The sequence below is a fragment of the Oncorhynchus mykiss genome, chromosome 15, assembly GCF_057628025.1.
Source record: "Oncorhynchus mykiss isolate SJ-2025 chromosome 15, ASM5762802v1, whole genome shotgun sequence".
In the NCBI taxonomy this organism is placed as follows: Eukaryota; Metazoa; Chordata; class Actinopteri; order Salmoniformes; family Salmonidae; genus Oncorhynchus; species Oncorhynchus mykiss.
Window position 1 is genome coordinate 48,450,163 of NC_143036.1, and position 21,780 is coordinate 48,471,942.

At 40.9% G+C, this 21,780-nt stretch overlaps 1 protein-coding gene and 1 pseudogene across 6 annotated transcripts in view; both read left to right on the forward strand.

Annotated features, from left to right (window-relative positions):
• Positions 1-1,703: 1,703 nt before the first annotated feature.
• Positions 1,704-21,780, forward strand: part of LOC110490132 (transcription initiation factor TFIID subunit 6) — a 65,693-nt gene continuing 45,616 nt past the window's right edge. For 2 of the 5 annotated variants that reach the window (XR_016486716.1, XM_021563326.3), the window contains exon 1: positions 1,704-1,929. The gene's annotated coding sequence lies outside the window, so the exon portion shown is untranslated. Of the gene's footprint in view, positions 1,930-16,333; positions 17,194-21,780 lie in introns of those variants that run through there. The other 3 variants (XR_016486715.1, XM_021563325.3, XM_090200208.1) reach the window with 2 other exon arrangements.
• Positions 6,805-8,850, forward strand: LOC149978071 (E3 SUMO-protein ligase ZBED1-like; annotated as a pseudogene). The gene is made up of 2 exons (XR_016486422.1): positions 6,805-6,877; positions 7,447-8,850. The product of XR_016486422.1 is annotated as an E3 SUMO-protein ligase ZBED1-like (transcript).

Sequence of the window (21,780 nt, forward strand, 5' to 3'; positions counted from 1 at the left end):
AAGGGGCTGGACGGAACCAAAGCAAAGTAAGTAAATACCAAAGCCCCCTCTCCTATCTTACCTGCCTAACCACTACTTACCTAATTTAGCACCACCTGGTGCCCTAACCAAAATACAGGGGGTGGTCCGCCCAGGTCTTACCTAGTGTGCCTAAACAGTGAATATACTACGGGTATATGTATGCCCGCGGGCATCTTGCCTAAGCACTCCCTAGGTGCCTTCCCCTTACCCCCTGGGAACAAATTAAACAATTTCACAAACAAACTAAGAAACAAAGGACATCAAATAAGCTCTATCTGATAATGCAACAAACTAACACAGTACAGACCAACTGCCTGTATCACTCTCAGAAACAACAAACATAATGGCCATCAGCCTCCTCTCTCTCGGCCATCAGCCTCCTCTCTCTCGGCCATCAGCCTCCTCTCTCTCGGCCATCAGCCTCCTCTCTCTCGGCCATCAGCCTCCTCTCTCTCGGCCATGATCTCTCTAAATCGCAATCAATCTTTCTGCAATCTCTCTTCTGAAGAAAACACTGGCTTTTATTTAGCTTCAGAAGGAATGGGTAATTGGAAACAGCTGCGTCTTAACGAGGGGCGGGGTCAGCTCTCCAATTAGCCATGGAGTCGACCAATCAGCTGCTTGAGGTATTTCAGGAAGCATTTTCCTGAAATACACACATGCAAATAAACAAACTACAACACAGAAACTGGGGAACATAACACTACCTTAACTGTGGAACTTTCTACTCCAACTCTTCGTCTAGAGTGGTCTTGTGCTTTACAGGTCTATTCTCAACAGGTGTAAATAGTTTTATCATCATTATCAATTGCCCTAATGCTACCATCTGACCTATCTGCCATGCCAACCCTAGTCACAGTATAGTTGTGCCAAATAATCAAAGATAGAGCCCGCCGAAATCGCAGTTATGTTTTCTGGACCTTGCATCTGATTGGTCAATATCTTTCATGTTATCGGTGACGTTCCAGGTTGTCTTCTTTGTAATCGTGTTTGCGCTTGGATAAGTGTTCTCATGGACCACATCCATATGATATAGGAAGCAAGATTTGTGACCTGTTGCCACGAGAAAAGGGCAACCAGTGAAGAACACACACCATTGTAAATACAACCCATATTTATGCTTATTTATTTTATCTTGTGTCCTTTACCATTTGTACATTGTTAAAACACTGATATATATATGACATTTGTAATGTCTTTATTGTTTTGAAACTTCTGTATGTGTAATGTTTCCTTTTCATTTTTATTGTTTATTTCACTTTATATATTCACTTTATATATTATCTACCTCACTTGCTTTGGCAATGTTAACACATGTTTCCCATGCCAATAAAGCCCTTGAATTGAATTGAATTATAGGGATCTTTTGAGCTGTGCAGCGCGACTGCAATAAAGACAACCTGTAACAGACATGTGGTTTAAGTTAGGTTTGCATTGTAGGAACAAGGATAGGGCAAACGGCTGGTAAATATGGAAGCCAGTCAGAACTAGCCGATTGATAAAAACATCCAACTAATCCTTACAGATGTGTAGTGTGAAATATTCAACACAAAAAAAGTTGCATTAAAGTGTTACGAAATCCTTATGTATACTATATTTTACAATAAGACCAGCTTCATAAAACTGTATACCACTATAGATACAAATGTAACACGCTTCAAAATAGAGGATGTCACTTCATTCACGTAAACATGTTTGAGGACATTGAAAGGTAAAACAAAATGGCGGATTTTCAGAAAACGGGGTCAGAGCTACAGACCATAAAGCAGTTAAAATAAACCTGCAAATGAATATATTCTGTAATGATCGAGATTTGCAAACAAGCCATTATAATAGGATTTGTTTCTTTTTAATTCGTTTAACTTTCTCCTGTTGGTGTTTAACGGCCGTATTTGTAGCTTTACAAAGGTAAGAGCGCTATGCTAGGCTAATCAACTTGGCTTTCTAGCATTAGCGAACGTCAGCTAACTGTTAGCCAGCTAGTAAATCAACAAAATGCACCAAGTTGTCTGGCTTGCACGCTGTATAGAAATGGTTAAAATGACACACTTTGGAGAGTTTGCTGTATGTGTTGCTTTTGGTTCTGATTAGTAAGTAGTTCGCTAGCTAATGATCTCAGACCGGATAAACTACTGGAATGGTCTCGTTAGCTGGTAACTACTAACTAGCCAGCAAGTTTACATTCCGATGACTACCGTTTGCTCTCAGAGTTTGATATAAGAAACGCGCATGTTATTACTAGGCTGTTGATCCTATGCTATGGAAAGTAGAAAACACATACGTTGAAAGCTTTTGTCCATTCAAACAGAATGAGGGAAGATCAGGGTGCATTCATTACCTCTTGCAACGGAAACAGTTCACCGTTCAAGAACGAAACGGAGGGACCTACCGGAATTTGTCCAATGGAAGCTCTCCTTTCCGTTGCAAAATGGTTTCCGTTTGAAGTAAACGGGTTCTGTTGCAAAACTTTGGCAACAATCGGCATAATGAATACGCCCTTACTGCTGGTTCTTTCAGCCATTCATAGGGGGGGAAAGAATCGGGTTTTGGGATAAACGCCGAAAATAGGTTTACACAAGCTTAGGAGATCGTACACGTTATGTTCTGAGATAATAGCAATCAGTTAACATGAGCTTTATGAATTATGAAGCGTGTGTGTTTTTTCCGATTACATAAATGCTTAAATTTACAAAAAGTGACTAGCTCATGAAAATGACCATAGAACAAACCGTATAAGATCTCCTAAACTCTCCTATCGTGCGATGTCATGTTTCCCCCTGCATGTAATCTTGAATTTCTCCACTATCCATTCGTGAATTGCCAGAAACCTAACATTAGATACTGGGACATGGCCTGGATTCAGAGGCATGCTTTGTGTTCAAAACAAGATGAGTCGTTTTTGAATGAATTAGAACAGTAAGCTTTCTTTCTAAGATGCATTTTGAAGTTATAAATAACATAGACATTAGAACTCAAATAATAAAACAGACAGTTCCCAACTCTGTACAACATAGCTATAGGGAGATTGCACGCTAGCGCCCTCTACTGAGTAACATTAGAATGACACCTGATGTGATTCAATTATATATTATGATAAGTGTAACTTCTGTATAGCACTTTGACATCGGCTGATGTAAAAAGGGCTTTATAAATACATTTGATTGATTAATTGAAACTTGCATGCTCAGGCTGCGCCTAAGCTCTCTCTCGTGTAACTTTCCTTAGAATGTTTGGTGAGACAGAAGTTCACTTTCCTCCCGTGGGTGCCTGTACCTTGGTGGAGTCTGAGTTGCAGGATACGAGGGTGGATCTGGGTTCGTAATCGAATCACATGGATCTGTACTCCCAGCATGACGATATAGTGCTGGCTGATATGTCGGTGTCCTTCAATGTTACATAGGACTCGTGTTCGGATGACGACGTGGTTTCTCTGGCTGGTTAACTTTTTTTTCTGAGACTGTGATGGAGGGTTTGGCTTTGGGGCAGCCACACATCCTTGATACGGATGTAGCAGGGGAATCCCGGGCTTCTAGCGCGTCTCTCATTGAGCTATGTCACCAAGCGGCTGCACGCTTGTCAGTGGAGTGGCCGTCCTCCCTGCATGGCGGAAGGCATTCAGGTTTGGTGGGGAATATCTGCTATCGGTCAAGCACCGCTTGCCTCTTTTTCCAGACTTCGTCGATGAGCTTAAGATGACCTGGGCCCAGCCGCATTCAGCCAAGCTGATGTTGAATGGGTAGTCCCACGTTATGAATATGGAGGGGGTGGGGCTTGTCTTCGTGGATGGGAAGCTAGCTGGCTACTTAGCCCCTTTGGCTAACCCCAACCCATTTTGCACTAGTTTTCTATCTGCTAGTGCCATTTTAGAATTGGTTAGCCTTGGCTATAACCCTAAACATCAGAATCATTAAGCACATGCCTTCTTACTGTGCATCACCATGCAGTGTTCAATGTGGAATTGTTCATCCGTTTATACAATTCTAAAGAACAGGTAGAATAAACTAAATTGAATACTGTGTTCCACGATATAATAGAACAAATTGATATTCCGGTTTCAATAAATTAATCTTAAATGGCACTTTCTTTTTCATTGCGCTCTATATGGGGAAATGTAGCAATTAGCATTTATCTTGCCTATAAATGCCTATAAATTAGTCATTGTTGCAATTTGTTGGCATATAGATAAATGTGTGCATTCTTTTCCAGTGCTGGCCTTGTGTTCTAAAAATCTATTTTTTCCCATTCAAGTACTCAAAAAAAAAAAAAAAAAAAAAAAAAAAATCCTGTGAGTACTTGAACAATGAAAATAAATGTAAAAATGCTCCCAGATATGCAAAATGTTCGGCAGGGTTGATGTAGCTCTTTACCAGGGATGCAAATATGCCGTTTTGATCTCGTTTTGATCCCGTTTTGATCTCGACCTGCCACGTGAACCATGTAGATCTGAAGGAAAGAAAATCATTGGTGGAGCCTCCGGACAGAGCACAGAAAGTTAAATGTATTGAACTAACTTATTAGAAAAGTAGTCCTTTGCACTCGTTTCTCAATTCCTGAAAAGAATGCATCAGTAAATCGTATTCCTGCAACTATCAGAAGAAGTAATGCCTCTTCTTGTGCGTGTGCCTGTGTGTGGTTGTGTAGCCAGTTAGCATGCCTAAACAGTCATTTCTAAAGGCTTTTCCCAAAAACCTTACCAATTAAAAGTTGATTGCAAAGTAGACCTACCTAGCAGAATGAAATCATGATGATTTGTATCAATCATGTGGGCATTTGTTTTGTAAACTCTCCCATCCTATGAAGCACCGCTACAGAAACAGTGCTACCAAACACAACGCTCTCTTGCTGGTGCACAATTGAATTAAAGGGCAACTACAACTTATTTGTCACATGCGCAGAGTACAGGTGTAGACTTTACCACAAAATGCTTACTTACGAGTCAATTTCCCAACAATACAATTCAAAGGTAAGAAAATTAACAAATAAAAAAATAGTAACACAATAAAATAACAATGAGGCTATATACAAGGAATGCCGGTACCAAGTCAGTGTACTCAGGTACGAGGTAGTTGGTGTGATTGAGGTATATAGGCGTATGTCGAGTGTCACTAAAAATCTAAATGTGTTTTTTGGCAGAAATGCCTTCTGGAACATGTGAAGTTTCATGTGCCTTAATAACAAACTTGTATGCCATCTGTAAATACAAATACAATTGTTAAATTACGAGCCTAGTTGGTTTAGCCACAGAAAAAGGCAGGAACCTTCCTGCTAGCCATGATTGGCTGAGATAATGAGTAGGCTGGACATGCCGAGAGATGAGTTTGGATTTGTCTGCCGTGTAGCATGCTTCTGTCTATTTGAGCTGGTCAGTATGTGTAGTAGGTAATCATCTCTATCGTGGCTTTAAAAAAAAAGTTATCACGTATTAAAACTGCATAAGTGTTGCTCTCCACTTTCTGGAGGACCGAGTTTTGAAATCAGTGGAAATAGAGTATGATAGCTAAGGAGATGGAGAAAACCTGTCTCCAGGTTACGTCTTCAAACTAAGGGCAACCATGGCATCTGGGGCAGAGGGAGAAGCATCCATTCATGTACGATAGTCTAACTGGTAGGGGTGAGTGGTAATACCGGTATGAATGTGAATACTGGTATGACGTTGTGCCATGGTATGGATTTTGCCGTATCGTGCATATCATAATAAACTAATAAATGTATGAAATAAGACGTTTTTTTGTTTTTTTCACAAATTTTCAGTTGAGTCATACAGCCTAGTGGGCTAGTTCAAATTGTTTCTTTCACTAAGAACACAGCCTTTTTTTAGCGAATAAAAACAACTAGAAGCATGGACGTTACACACAATCGGCCTGCCAATCAAAGTCAACAAACAAGCATCCGCAACTGCAGAGTAAGCAAACATTTAGTGAAGTAAACTCCTTTCGTTAGCAAAAGTGTCCAAAAATCAAGCGCAAAAGTGTAAGCAAGCATTGAGGATGACTGAAGACAAGGAAAATAACGCTATTGAGGTTGATTTGCAGGACAACAAAGAATTGGTTCGAAGAAAGACGGCTTCTGTTGTTTGGAACTGGTTTGGCTTTAAGATATCCGACCTCGACCAACAAACAGTACTGTGTAAGTTATCAGTGCATTGTGCTAGGCAAAGGTGGAAACACCAGCAACCTTTTTCACCACCTGAAAACCCTGCGTGTGCACGAATATGAGGAATCTACCAGAATGTGTGCAACAAACCCCCGGAGCAAGTCCCAAGACATCTTCAAGCCAGACCCACACTCCGCTATCACTCAAGGCATCATTTGTTAGTGGTATTCCCTATGACAAGAAGAGCAAGAAGTGGAATGAGATAACGAGTGCAATTTTGTATCACATAGCGAAAGACATGGAACCAATTCAAACTGTGGAGAAAGACGGTTTCACAAAGTTGATTCGAACTCCAGACCCAAGATACGAGATCCCGAGCCATAAATACTTCAGCAAAACATGTCTGCCAGAACGCAATACAGAATGTCGGGACAGAGTTGCCAATTAAATCCTTTAACGCTGCATTCTTCTCTACCACTGCCGAATTATGGTCATGCCGGATCACAGAGCCATACATTAGCCTCACAATTCATTACAATGACGACAACTGGAAGCTGCAAAGCAAATGCCTCTTATTTCTCAGACCAACACATCAGAGAAATAATTGCAGCTGGGCTGAGGGAGGCACTTTCATCCTGGGGCTTGAAAGAGTCGCGTCAAGTATGTATGACTACCGACAGCGAATCGAACATGGTCACAGCATTGAAGCTGAACAAATGCACAAGACTAGGTTTTTTCGGACACAGGCTACACATTGCTATTGGTAAGTTTCAACGTCCAAAACACACAGAGCTAGGTAGAAAAATAACGTAACTTAAAAACAACAACTTAAAATGCAGAAAGCTATTGTATTCCTTATCTCCTCTGTTTGAAGTTATAGCTGACTACACTGCCTGATCATTCTTATACTTTAAGCCGAATATATATATATATATATGATATATTTGGATAGCTGTATATATATATATATATATATATATATATATATATATATATATATATACAGCTATCCAAATATATCATATTTGTAAATGTGTGCAATATCCAAACATTACATTGTTTTTATTTCTAATTGATACATTAGCCTGTGGTTTCAATATATGAATCTATCTTCTCTCTTTTAATAATAAATAGCCTACTCAATAAATTATCCAGTTTTCTAAAGCAATATAGCTCTCTTAAACAGTTGAATGTACATCTATAGATGGATTCAATTTGTAATTATGTCCAGTATCCATGCTGTAAATTGATGTAATTACAGCAGATGCAATGTTATTTCTATTGAATAATTGTGATTCATATGTAATTATTTTTCACCTTTTTATTTTTCAGAGAAGAGTGTCCAAAACGAACCTCGGGTTTCCCGGACTAGAGGAGTGTCCAAAACGAACCTCTGGTTTCCCAGTGTGCAAGAAAGTGGTCAGCACATTTTCCTATAGTTGGAAGCAGCAGAAGGCCCTGATAAGTGCACAGGATAAACTGAGTCTGCCCCTCCACAAGCTCATCACGGAATCCCCGACAAGGTGGGGTTCTCACCTGCAGATGATAGAAATAGTCCTGGAGCAGGAAAAGGCCAACCTACAAGTCCTGGCAGCAGACAAAAAAACACGGCACCTTGCACCCTCCTGACAAGACATTGAGGTCTTTGAATCTATCACGGCAGCACTTAAGCCCCTCCAGGAGAGACATACGTGAGTGTGTCCTATCTGAAGCCTGTTCAATATGGAGGTTCTGAAATTAAATGATGGCGAAGCCAACCTGACCCGAGAGATTAAGATGAGGGTCCTCAATTACCTGAATGACAAATACACCAACCCTGAAACAGATGAGCTGCTCACCAATATCTACCTTTCTGGACTCAAGGTTCAAGACCACCTACATGACCACTGAGAAGCTGGTGAAGGTGAGAGCTGCCTCCGAGACAGAAGCCCCCCTCGTATGGGAACACAGCCGTGGGAGACTTCTCTCTTGAAGAGGACTAGAGTGAGAGAGAGAATGAAGCTGCCACTGCTCCACAATCCGCAAAGAAGTCCAAGAAGAGCCTTGGGAGCTTCTTTAAGAAAAGCAGTAGTGCACCTGCCTTAAGAATCTTAAGAACCCAGAGACAGGTCACGGAGCGATAGCTGGACAGCTACACTCTGATGATGGCAGCAGACAGTCAGGCTGATCCTTTGGAGTGGTGGCGAGTTCACGCTTCCCACAAGTGAGTTGTCTGGCAAAGAAATACTTATACATCCCTGCCACAAGTTTGCCCTTTGAGTTGGCATTTAGCGGTGGGGGCAATGTGGTCACATGCCACAGGACAACTTTGAAGCCAGAAACTGTCAATAGGCTGGTGTTCCTGGCATGGAAGTTGTGAAGAGGGAGGCAGTGAATTGTTACATGTTGAACTGAGAAACATACAGACTGGTTATTTTTTTAAGAAGTTTGTTTGAAAAGGTTTACAACTTGAATTCATAATGACCAGTGTTATGCTGAAAAAAGACTGCACTTCCTTTATTTGGCAGGAAAAAGTAAAATAAATAAATAAAAAGGTTTTACTTAAAAAAAAAAAAGTTTAATTTTACTGTTATATATCTTTGTTTATGTTTCATGTTGGCACAGGTTTACCACAGAAGTAAAAAAGAAAAAAGTGCAATGCCCCCTTTCTGTTTCTCTAAGGTTAAAAACAATGTTTTGTAATTTATTTACTTTGAAGGGCTCATAAAATGTCAAATAAATAACAGTATATTGTGATATTGTATCGTTATCGTCTGGACAGTGGAAAATATCGTGATATGAATTTTTGTTCATATCGCCCACCCCTACCAGCTAGCAATATTTTCAGATATTGCACATTTATAATTTTGTCACTTTCATTTCAAGTTAAAGTGTGCTATTAGCTAGCTAATGTTACGTGTATGATCTGTGTAGTAATATTACTCGTATCAGAGCCATTTGGTTAGCTACCTGCAGATTCATGCAGGGTAGTAATGTCATGAGTTGGGATTATGATTCATTGTTTACCTAGCTAGCTAGCTACATATCTTAACAAAAGACTCCACAATGCGAGCAACCATTTCAATAATATGTTCATGATGTCACTACGACAACTGTTGATAGATGTAGCTGGTAAATTCGCTCTGGCTATCTACTCCGACTTCAGAGCACTGTCATCTGAGGGTGCCAGAGCACAGAATAACTGACGAATATACGAACGCTCAACAAACATTGAATATGTCCCTTGTCAGTAAACATTGGTCAAAAAGCGTAATTCAATTGTTGCCAGCAGCACAGTTGCAGTCACCAAAACTCTGGATAACATAAAAACAGCTTAACCAGCTCTGCTAGGGTGAATAAAATGGTCAGAGTGAGCTGTTCTCGCATTTGTCTGGAAATAGCTAGCAAGCTAGCCAAATTTAGCCAGTTAGCTTGGGTGCTTGACTGCTGTTGTTAGGTCAAAACGATCGGATCAACCCTACTCCTCTTCCAGAGTGTACAGTGTGTGCTCGGAGCGCTCCTTAAAGAGATGGGTGGGGCTAAAGCTTAAGAGGGTGTGAAGGATGCTGAATGGGTGTAGACAAAGAAGAGCACTCAGGTATGTGTACCAAAACATTCAAAGGCCATTTTCTCAAAAGTGAGGTTAAAAGTTGATCAACTTTCAAAGCAGAATTACTTTCCCATTGTTCCTCAACTGTAGTGTATGGTATACCATTTTCTTTCAATGTAAAAAAACACAATTGGGGTAGAAGCTGTTCAGGAGCATTTTGGTCCTAGACTTGGCGCTCCGGTACCGCTTGCCGTAGCAGAGAGAAGACACTGACTTGGGTGCCTTGCAGTCGGATGCTGAGCAGTTGCCATGCCAATACCGTAATGCTGCCAGTTAATATGCTCTCAATGTTGCAGCTGTATAACTTTTTGAGAATCTGAGGGCCCATGCCAAATCTTTTCAGCCTCCTGAGGGGGAAGAGACATTCTCGTGCCCTCTTCACTACTGTGAAGCTCTTGACTGTCTCCACTACAGCTGATGTGAATGGAGGTGTGCTCGCCCTCCTTTTCCTGTAGTACACGATCAGATCCTTTGTCTTGCTGACGTTGAGGTAGCGTTTGTTATCCTTGCACCACACAGCCTATAGGGAGGAGGTCAGACTTGGCAGTCTCATCATGATCAGGCCTACCACCATCATGTCGTCAGCAAACTTAATGATGGTGTTAGTGTCATGTGTGGCCACGCAGTTGTGGGTGAACAGGGAGTACAGAAGGGGGCTAAGCACGCACCCTGAGGGGCCCCTGTGTCGGCAATTTTTCTTGATAAGAGACCTGAGTGCTCCATTGGGAATGGATGCTCTCGTGCACCAGTGGCCTCGAACCCTCCTTTACGAGTTTCCCTCTGTGGACCTGATTCAGCCCACACTGGAGGGTGTGTCGTGAGAGATTGTCGTTGATCCTTGTGGCTCCCCATTGGCCAAAACCACCTTGGTTCGCAGTGATTATTTGCCTTTTAGGCAGGGACCCATGGCAATTCCCGTTGCGCAGGGACCTGTTGTCCCAGGCTCACAGGCAGGTCTGGCACCCGCGACCAGAGATTTGGAACCTGTGGACTTGGCCCCTGAAAGGTCCAATCTGATGGCAAGCGGTTTACCTTTGAACGTTATTGCTACTATACAGTCCGCAAGGGAACCCTCCACGAGAGGCTTGTATGGATGTAAGTGGCAGACGTTTGAGCTTTGGTGCCAAAATAAAGGAATTATTCCTTTTTTAGAGCGCTCTGGTTGAAATTTTTAATGTTCCTACAGGGGCTTTGCGAGCAGGCAACACTTTAAGGGGCATTGCACTAATAATGGAGCTGACTAGGGAAACGTTCCCGCTGTTCTGTTCTTAGTGCCAGTCTGCACGTTCAAACGAAAACAATGTAACTAATAATGGCATCTTTATGCATTCGTTAATAAAATAATGATAAAAATACTCTTTTCAAAATGCCGATGTTTAGTTAATTATGGATCCATAACGAATTACTATGGGAATAAATATCACTGAATTACAGAAATATCCTCCATATGTAATTATTAGCAGAGAGTCAAGTCATATTTTTCGATATACTGTAGGCCTACCGTAGGCAACATGAGTCTCACTAGTGTTGAGTAATGTGCTGTTAAAAGTGGTGTAGGTCTTATTTATTTAAAGAGCATATTGAAGTTAGAAGCAATAGCCTACAACTATTTTAGCACCGTTTCGCTCTGCTCTGAGACAAGCATGGGGACTGGTCATTGATTTATCAAGACATTTTTATTTTCACTGAATCTCTGTTTGGGTATTGGTTAGACTAGAATTAGAAAATTAGGGGTAGAAATGTTATGCTCTTAGTGTAACCTTTATTTAACTAGGCAAGTCAGTTAAAAAAATATTATTATTTACAAGGACAGCCTACTCCTTCCTCCCCATCAGGGAATTGAGCCCCGGTCTCCCGTACGACACAGGGATGCTTTAGTTAAATATCCCAGTACTGTAGCCTACTCCCGATTGTCACGTTGTACAGCGCCATATTTTCCGTTCCATCCTAACGGAAACCCAGAGGGTTTTAATTTTTCTTGGAATAGAAACACCGTAATATTAATCAAATTAATAAAAAAAACATTTCTTAAAATCGGTCCCATATACTATGTTATTACAAAAAAAGGTTTTAAATTCTCTAGTACAGCCACTATTTAAGGCTATCAAATGCTTTTCAGAGATGCCCTCTGGTGATCAAACTAGCACTAACTAACGTTAATGGTACCAGTGGTTCACATTTAAATAACGTGCCATAAAATTCTGGGGCACCATGCAAGCTGCGCCGCAGTACGCAGCAAATTTTTAAAGGATGAACCACTATAATGGTAATCTGGTGCGTACCAAGTGGGACCTAACTTTTTAGTTAAAATGTAATTTCAGGAATTATATGTGGGCAACATATGAGTGAACCTTAGCTAGCCAGCAGCAGATGAAACCAGGGTTTGGAAGGGAAGTCATTTTAGTTTTGAACAGAACAATAATTTTTCCCCATTCCGTTCCACTGTTCCGACCCAGCAAAATAAAGTTCTAAACCAGTTCAAAAGTAACTGTTTATATTGTTCCTTTCTATTCCTCTTTAAATGTCTGAAATCAGTTTAGCTCGACATTAAATGACTTCATCAATGGAAATAGCAGCTTGTTATGGAGTGGGCAAGCTATGTACATGCATTGGACAGACAAGTGTAGTGTAGGTGGTGACATGCAATTGAAATTTTGCAGATGAGGAGCACGCTGGGCATCATCTGAATTAGGCCCACAGAATTATACCGAAGGAGGAGCTGCTTTTATGAAGGAACTTTGAATGTCTTTGAACTTCAGAGAATTGGCTTAACTGCCGTTGGACCAGAGCTAGCCCTTGATCATGACTCAGTTCCATTACATTACACATAATTCCGCCGTTTTTGAGAGCTAGACTAGAGCTAGCTAACACACTTGTGTGTAGTTAATAAGTCCATTGTGAAACGTGATAACTAACTAGCATTGAAAAAGTCCATTGTTCTCTAATTAATCACACACAAACTGGCAAAGATTTTCATTTGGCAGGCAGACACTGGAATACGTTTCTGAGTAACAGAGAGGGCTTTGCATAGGCACTTTGTTGCATTTTTTGTAGGACTGGGAAAAAAAATGCCTAGAACGTAAAATAACGGTATTAACTGGTTCCCATAGTTTTACAAGAACGGTTCTGCCCTGGAACATTATTGATCACTTTCGTTCTCGGTTCTGGCTCTGTTCCTCAAACCAGTTTTCGGTCCTGTTCCCTGAACCAGTTACAACCCCTGGATGAAACAGAAAGTGAATTCTCTCCTCCCTCTCCCCGGTTTTAGTTTGCAGCTACCACTGTCTAGGTTTAGGATATTTAGTAGCCCATACCAGTGACAAACGTGCGTTATCGACATATGGCAGTACACCCCAAAAAAATCTAGCTCACTTATTTTGCCGCCTAGAAAGAAATAGCTACAGATTAATTCAGTCATGGGGGAAGAGACTAGAGCAAGGTAACATTACCTGCTGCATCTTCAACAAGAAGCAACTGACCTACCTAGAGCTGACACCAATTAGTCGACTGTTCGATTGTTTGGTCGATAGGCTGTTGGTCGACCAATGTTCTTTTTTAGTCGAGCAGTAGCTAATATTATATCTATTTTTTAAATATTACAAGACACCGTTCTTTTTTGCACCCGTCTGTGAACTAATCCATTGCAGAGGCCGAGAATAATCCACTGCGGAGGCCTCGGGGATGGCACAGTCCAAGAAGAAGGGGTGTGTGGCTAAGATGTTCAATGCACATCTCTCTCAAGAATGCCCACTCTCCTGCCAATTTGTGTCATTGTCTTGAGTGCTCCTGTCAATGTTGAGTATGGGCGCACACCTGATTATGCATAGAAGTAGGACTATCGGCTTCATGGCCTGCGTGTAAATGTAGACATATAAATGTGCCCATTTGGGGAGCTGATGGTATTGTGATTGGCTTGACGCACCACCACTGTGGAGCTTCTTAAAGTAATGTTTTCACCTCAAACAGCAAGCGAACAAAAACTATTTTTTACATCCATTGAGAATGACAACAGTTTCTCAATGTATTTAAAAAATCTTTCCAGCTCTCTCCCTTTCAATAACCACTGTGTGAAAGGTAAAAATGTCATGCTCTGATCCAGTGGAAACGTCATAAAATAGGCCTACCTGATTACTTCTTATCCCTTGTGAATATAGCCTACAGCTGTGTCTGTCCCGAGCTCACCGGGGTGGGACTTTTTAAAAATAAGTTTGCTAGTACAAGCTTCAGGCCTGACCCAAGTTAGTAGTTGATACAATGTTTCAAGTTCGTTGCAGGCAGGCCATATTTTCTACCTGCAGGCTTCAATGTTTTTATTTGTTGGCTTTATGTAAGCTATTTTTACGGAGTTGGCAACGTTCATTAAGTTCATTTTTACATTTTGATGTATTTTTTATTAACCACATGACAATGATTGAGACACAAATGACATTATTATAAGTTAAATTAAACTGTTCTACGGAAATATGCATATGAAAACCATAACTGGCATGCAGATCGATAGAAATGGCTAGATACATTGGAATTCCACATGAGAAAGTTTGCCGACTCCTCAGTGTAGCCTATTACCGGCAACATCAGGAGAGTACTGGCAGAGAAAGCCAGCAGGAGCATGGTCAGGTTAAGGGTTTTTTCTTCTGGTTATCTTGATCTCTGGCTCCTTCTTGAGTAATTTGTCTTATTTCATCATTCAGTGAGCTTAAAGCATCAAACAAGCTCAATGCATATACATTTCTTTTTACAGTTGACTGTTCAAAAGAACAGATAACTCTCGGTTGACCAACATTTTTTTTAGCCGGGGACAGCCCTACTGCGACCACATTGATCCTAAGATCCAAAAATAAAGTTTTCTATGGACCAAAGTCCACATTCCAACACTCCAAAAAAAGCATGGAACACGGAACCCAAACCGGCTGCGCGTGTGCACCATCGTGCATACATTTATTTTGTTCCCCCACACCAAATGCAATCATGACACGCAGGTTAAAATATCAAAACAAACTGAACCAATTATATTAATTATATTAATTCGGGGACAGGTCGAAAGCATTAAACATTTATGGAAATTTAGCTAGTTAGCTTGCACTTGCTAGCTAATTTGTCCTATTTAGCTAGCTTGCTGTTGCTAATTTGTCTAATTTGTCCTGGGATATAAACATTGAGTTGTTATTTTACCTGAAATGCACAAGGTCCTCTACTCCGCCAATCAATCCACACATAAAATGGTCAATCGAATCGTTTCTAGTCATCTCTCTTCCTTCCAGGCCTTTTCTTCTCTTGACTTTATATTGCGATTGGCAACTTTCAAAAATTAGGTGCATTACCGCCACTGACCTCGTTCGTAATATAAATCACCCACGTGGTTATAACCAATGAGGTGATGGCATGTGGGTACCTGCTTCTATAAACCAATTAGGAGATGATAGAGGCAAGATTTGCAGTGCAATCTGTGTAAGAAATAGAACTGATTTCTATTTTAGCCCGTGGCAACGCAGACGCTCGTTGGCGCGCGCAAAAATGGAATAACATAGATTTCAACATTTATTTTGCAATGCTCACGAACGCGCCGCGAGCGGTGTAGTAAGCCTGTTAGGGGCTTCTGCGAAATCCATGTCCAAAGTGTTGCAGTTCACTTTAGCCCGCACTCGGCAAGCCGTATAAAAAACTCCCCCAGAATTAACGCATCGCACAGCCCACACAAATGCCTTGAAAACATCTCTTTCCCAAGGGCTTGTACTATCTATGACAGCATCGGCAGTTAGCTACCAACAGCTGGCAGACATGTTTACATTTGGTTAGTTTTATAAGTGCTTTGAGATGGAAGAAGTGAGCTAAATGTGGTTGCTCTATAGCTAGCTAACATTAGCATAGAGGTAGCAAGCAAGCCAGTTCTTTCACTTACCCAATTCATTTCCATGCCATTGATAATGATTGCGGTCTCTGCTGGTGCTGCTGTGGGTTTTTAGATGCTTTAGAAGCCACATTAATGGTAGTGACAGCATCCACTTTGAGAAGCACCTTCTTGATAGCTGTGGAAGTTCTTGGATGAAATGTGCCCCACCGAAGTGAGAGCATACTATTATAACAATTGATTTAAGAGTTTGTAATATGAGAATGTTTTCTTGAGGTGCTGTAAGTTACTATTTTATGAGTTTCTGGCATTGAGAAAAAGTGTAACACCTGTCTTTTAAAAGCTGTGCCCCATCTCAGGCCAGTTGTAAACCTATTGCGCTCACTTGGGCTTCGGCTGTGCTGTGTGAAGACCCTTTTAAACTGATGGATTTTGTGGATCTGAAGATCCTCTCCTACAAGACCACCCTGCTTGTGGCTTTGGCCTCGGCTAAACGCATTGGAGATCTCCATGCCTTATACCTTGACTACACCGCTCGCGTCGCAAAATACATTTAGTAATCTATGTTATTCAATTATTGAACCCACACTGCTTGCGTGTGTCAACGAGCGTGTGCGTTGCCAAGGGCTATCTCCTCATTGTTTTATAGAAGCAGGTACCCTCGTGCCATCTCTTCCTTGGTTATACCCACGTGAGTGATTGAAAGACGAACCGTGTTGCCGGTCGTCATGGCAGTGGTGGGCAGTCAGGGCCAGCAAGGCCTTCTCTGCTGGCCTAAACATCATCAGAATATATATATTTTTTAAATATATTTTCCCACAAATATGTATTAAATTACTCCCCAGAGTAAGAGTTACACTCTTCATTTCATAGCGTTCCTCTTGGTTGCACTGCTTCCAGCCCCAGGTTGAGATTTGGAGAGCTGGTCTTTATGTTAGATCTTTTATCCAATCATATTCAGCCATCATGTGTTGCCAGGGGTCTAAAATCTGCCCTCAGGCCTTCAGAATCAATCAGCTTTAGAGTTGGCTATTGTACGCCTGCTGGCTGGCTCCAGTGTTACACAGGAGCCAGCTAGCAGGCGTAGTGCGTGCACGCCTTTTGATTGGATTACCAATATTGAGAGGCAGGTCCTATATGGGCAGGTCTCAGAACTAAGAAACTGAAATTGATCAACTAATTAATTTGCGTACTACTAAGCTGTTTTTTCAACCCACAATGGCGGAAGGAGAAGATATTGATTTGGTCGAGGATATAATTATAACGCCATTCTCAAGACAAACTTTTCAAGAAAAGTTAGACATTGTCAGGAGAGGTAGACGCCGACGCTACAAAGCCTGTCACAGGTGGGAAAGGGGTTCGTTCGCCACTTTCAACTATGGGCGCTATCAATGACTCACAGGCTCCGAGAAGCACTGCAAACTGTACTGCTGGGAATGCCTTATTTGCAAGTGATCGATTTGGTGTTTGGAGCCACACTGGCTTTGCAAACCTGAGTTGTCTAACAAAGGCAGCAACGAGACACCAAAGTACGGCTGGGCACTTACAAGCAATGGTGCTTTTGAAAACTTTTGGGGACACCCGAGTGGATCTACAGCTCAACGAACAAGCGCGCAGGGCAACGAAGCTGCACAATGAAAAGGTATTGTACTCTTCCCCTGAAATTCTCTGAATAAAAATGTCAATTTCAAGGTGACGCAACGCCTGGTTATACTGCGTTTCTGTCTAAATGTATAGTGTCTAGAGCCATGGCATCATAATGATGGTAATAAGAGGTGGATTAATTCGGGTGGGACTGTGTAGGACTTCACTGAAGGCCCAGGCACCAGAACCACGGCACGCTACTGCGTCATGGTAATACTATGAAAGTTTAGATGCCAATCACCATAGAAGGAGATGGGAGAGGCAGGACTTGCAATGCGATCTGCTTCAGAAATAGAAAGAACTTATATTTTAGCCCTTGGCAACGCAGATGCTCGTTGACACGTGCGAGCAGTGTGGGTGCAATAATTGAATAACATGGATTTCAAAATGTATTTTGCAACGACGCGAGCGGTGTAGTCAGGGTATTATGCTGCATTTCGATGAGGGATGCAAAAAAACATACAATTCGTCATAGTGAAGCAAGAAAGATGGTGATGGCAAAAGCACGCCAGCACAACGGTATGCATTGCTATGGTGATTTCAGTAAACAAACAGTCCAAATCGACATCCGGTAGAAAACTATGCTACAGCAGAAGGCAAAAGTTTAAATATTTGACCTCTGGTGACTGCATTCACATGAATACAATGACGTCCACCTCGTACCATCCAAAACACAGCATAACTGGGCCGTACAGTGCCACCATTTTACTGCACGGTTTATATGGTCACATTTTTTCAAATGTCATTCCAGGCCTGGAAAAGTTTTGGAATATTATAAAACGTGAAAAGTTTTGGAAAAGTCATGGAATTTAATTTCATTGTTAATGTAATTTATTTAGGCAAAGTTTTAAAATATTTTATCAATCAAATAAGTCAACATATCAGGCAGGATTGTCTGTGTTTGTGTGCATCAGCTGCATGTTTGCAAGGTGAGTGGACCATTTCTCAAGGAGAGAGACATCACAGCAGCAGGTAGGCATGGCCTATAAAATATGATGGAGAACAGATGAACTAGGTAGACAATTAAAATCATATCTTGTACCCTCTAGTTAACTTTTCAGCTATTATTAGCATGTATTCATGTTTTCGTCATGTCCCAAAAAACCTATCACTGACAGTTGTGAATAAGGCCGTACAAAGTTGATTTACTTTTTTTGAACCATTCATATGATTCATTTAAACAATTATTTTCGCAGAAACTAACTATTCACTTTGCCATTGTATTAGTTGGTATTCGTTCAATCACGTACATTTTTAGGAAAAATATTAAATGTAACCTTTCTTTTGGATTAAGTGGCTTCAAAACTTGTTTTGTAGATGCTTCCACTTTATTTGGCCATCCAATGTAGGGGATATTGCAACTCAATAAATGCTATTCAGCCTGCAAAGTAAACACTTTTTAAGGTAGCTAAGATAAATATGACTAAACCAAAAAATATAAATTTCATGAAGAAAATGTGTGGGCTTGCTTCAGCTGAATAAAAAGATTTGTAGACTATCATAGCCATTTGATCTTTGATATATTGAATGAGAAAATTATTGCAAAAGGCACAAAACATCACATTTTATTGGTCACATACACGTGTTTAGCAGATGTTATTGCGGGTGTTGCGAAATGCTTGAGTTTCTAGCTCCAACAGTGCAGTAATATCAACAATTTTCCCAACAATACACACATCTAAGTAAAGGAATGGAATTAAGAATATATAAATATATAGATGAGTAATGTTAGAGCGGCATAGACTAAGATACAGTAGAATAGGATAGAATACAGAATATACATATGAGATGAGTAAAGCAAAAATATGTAAATATTATTAAAGTGACTAGTGTTCCATTATTAAAGTGGCCAGTGATTTCAAGTCTATGTACACTTCCGGTCCAAAGCTTTAGAACAATCTAGAAGAAAAAGAAACGCACACCTATTTAGGCGAGGTGCTGGCTAGCGGAGTAGAAAACTTGAAAATAAAAGAGAGCCGCACACTCTAGGAGCTCAGATGCAAAAATGTAATTACCAACGTTTCGACAGCCAAGCTGTCTGATTTATACCCTGTTGAAGACAGCTTGGCTGTCGAAACGTTGGTAATTAAATTTATACCCTGTTGAAGACAGCTTGGCTGTCGAAACGTTGGTAATTCAATTTTTGCATCTGAGCTCCTAGAGTGTGCGGCTCTCTTTTATTTTATTTCCAAAGCTTTAGAAGACCTACTTATTCAAGAGTTTTAATTTATTTGGACTATTTTCGACATTGTAGAATAATAGTGAAGACATCACAACTAGGAAATAACACATATGGAATCATGTAGTAACCATCAAAGTGTTAAACAAATCAAAATATATTTTATATTTGAGATTCTTCAAAGTAGCCACCCTTTGCCTTGATTACAGCTTTGCACCAGCTTCAGCTGGAATGCTTTTCCAACAGTTTTGAAGGAGTTCCCACATATGCTGAGCACTTGTTAGCAGCTATTCCTTCACTCTGCGGTCCGAGTTATCTCAAACCATCTCAATTTGATTGAGGTCGGGTGATTGTGGAAGAAGGTGTTTAGCTGAACTCGAATAGCCGAACCGAACGCTTGTACTTGCATACGTGGCTGGTTTTCCTTTTTAATCCGTGATTGTCTGTAGACCCTGCCCACATACGTCTCGTGTCTGAGCCGTTGAATTGTGACTCCACTTTGTCTCTATACTGACATTTTGCCTGTTTGATTGCCTTACGGAGGGAATAACTACACTGTTTGTATTTGGCCATATTACCAGTCACCTTGCCATGGTTAAATACTGTAGTTTGCACTTTCTGTTTTTCAACAATCCACTGTTTCTGGTTAAGGTAGGTTTTGATAGTCGCAGTGGGTACATCATCTTCTATACACTTCCTGATGAACTCAGTCACCTTATCAGTGTATTCGTCGATGTTATTGTCAGAGGCTACCCGGAACATGTCAAATTTGGTTGTAATGTTTTACGTCAAGGGTGGTCAACCATCTTTTAGGAGAGCTAATAGGTGTGCAGCCTTTTATTCCTGTCCACCTCTAAAGGTGTCAGCATGCTTCAGTTCAGCTGGTGCCTAGCTGAACTCGGCTAGCCGAACCGAACACGTTTACTTGCATACTCCCTTAAACGACCTTAGCTTGAAAAACAAGAAAAAAGCGTCAATAGTACTGTTTGTCCATTTTGAAACGCATAGCCAGTATACATTACCTCAAAATAGTCCGAATGAATCAAAGACAAAATCTGTCATTAATTTTGCCAAGGAGATCTTAGTCGTGGAATTTTACATCTAACTAAGATATTTGGTGCTGTATTTCTCAATAAAAAAATGTGCATGAAAGTGAGTCGTCTCTTGTTGAATGACAACAAAGACTTTATTGAAGAATCCCTACTGTTGACCAATCACCGACGAAAGAACATAGACTTTGACTCCGAATTCAGCTTGCCTCCAGAAAAAATGTTGTGTGCACTCAACGAAGTCCAAAACGAACAAAAGCGTCACATAATGTCATGCTAATATATGCACAAACTCTGCCGAACTGTTTCGGCTGGGAGGCATGCGGATGCCTTAACAAACAACATTTTAGAAATGAGCTGCTCAACCGGACCTTGATAAAACTGTCTCTGATGTGTTTGAGCAGGGCTTGATGAAAAGCCTGCATGCCTAGTAGCTCTCCAGACTGAGGGTTTGCCACATGTGTTTTATACAGGTATTCATTCTACTTTGTGGAATGAAGTGCCTTGCCCAACGACAGGAGATGGGATCAGAGAGCAGCCTCCCAGTGTTGATACCACATTACGCTTACTTTTGTACAGTGCCTTGCGAAACTATTCGGCCCCCTTGAACTTTGCGACCTTTTGCCACATTTCAGGCTTCAAACATAAAGATATAAAACTGTATTTTTTTGTGAAGAATCAACAACAAGTGGGACACAATCATGAAGTGGAACGACATTTATTGGATATTTCAAACTTTTTTAACAAATCAAAAACTGAAAAATTGGGCGTGCAAAATTATTCAGCCCCCTTAAGTTAATACTTTGTAGCGCCACCTTTTGCTGCGATTACAGCTGTAAGTCGCTTGGGGTATGTCTCTATCAGTTTTGCACATCGAGACACTGACATTTTTTCCCATTCCTCCTTGCAAAACTGCTCGAGCTCAGTGAGGTTGGATGGAGAGCATTTGTGAACAGCAGTTTTCAGTTCTTTCCACAGATTCTCGATTGGATTCAGGTCTGGACTTTGACTTGGCCATTCTAACACCTGGATATGTTTATTTTTTAACCATTCCACTGTAGATTTTGCTTTATGTTTTGGATCATTGTCTTGTTGGAAGACAAATCTCCGTCCCAGTCTCAGGTCTTTTGCAGACTCCATCAGGTTTTCTTCCAGAATGGTCCTGTATTTGGCTCCATCCATCTTCCCATCAATTTTAACCATCTTCCCTGTCCCTGCTGAAGAAAAGCAGGCCCAAACCATGATGCTGCCACCACCATGTTTGACAGTGGGGATGGTGTGTTCAGCTGTGTTGCTTTTACGCCAAACATAACGTTTTGCATTGTTGCCAAAAAGTTCAATTTTGGTTTCATCTGAC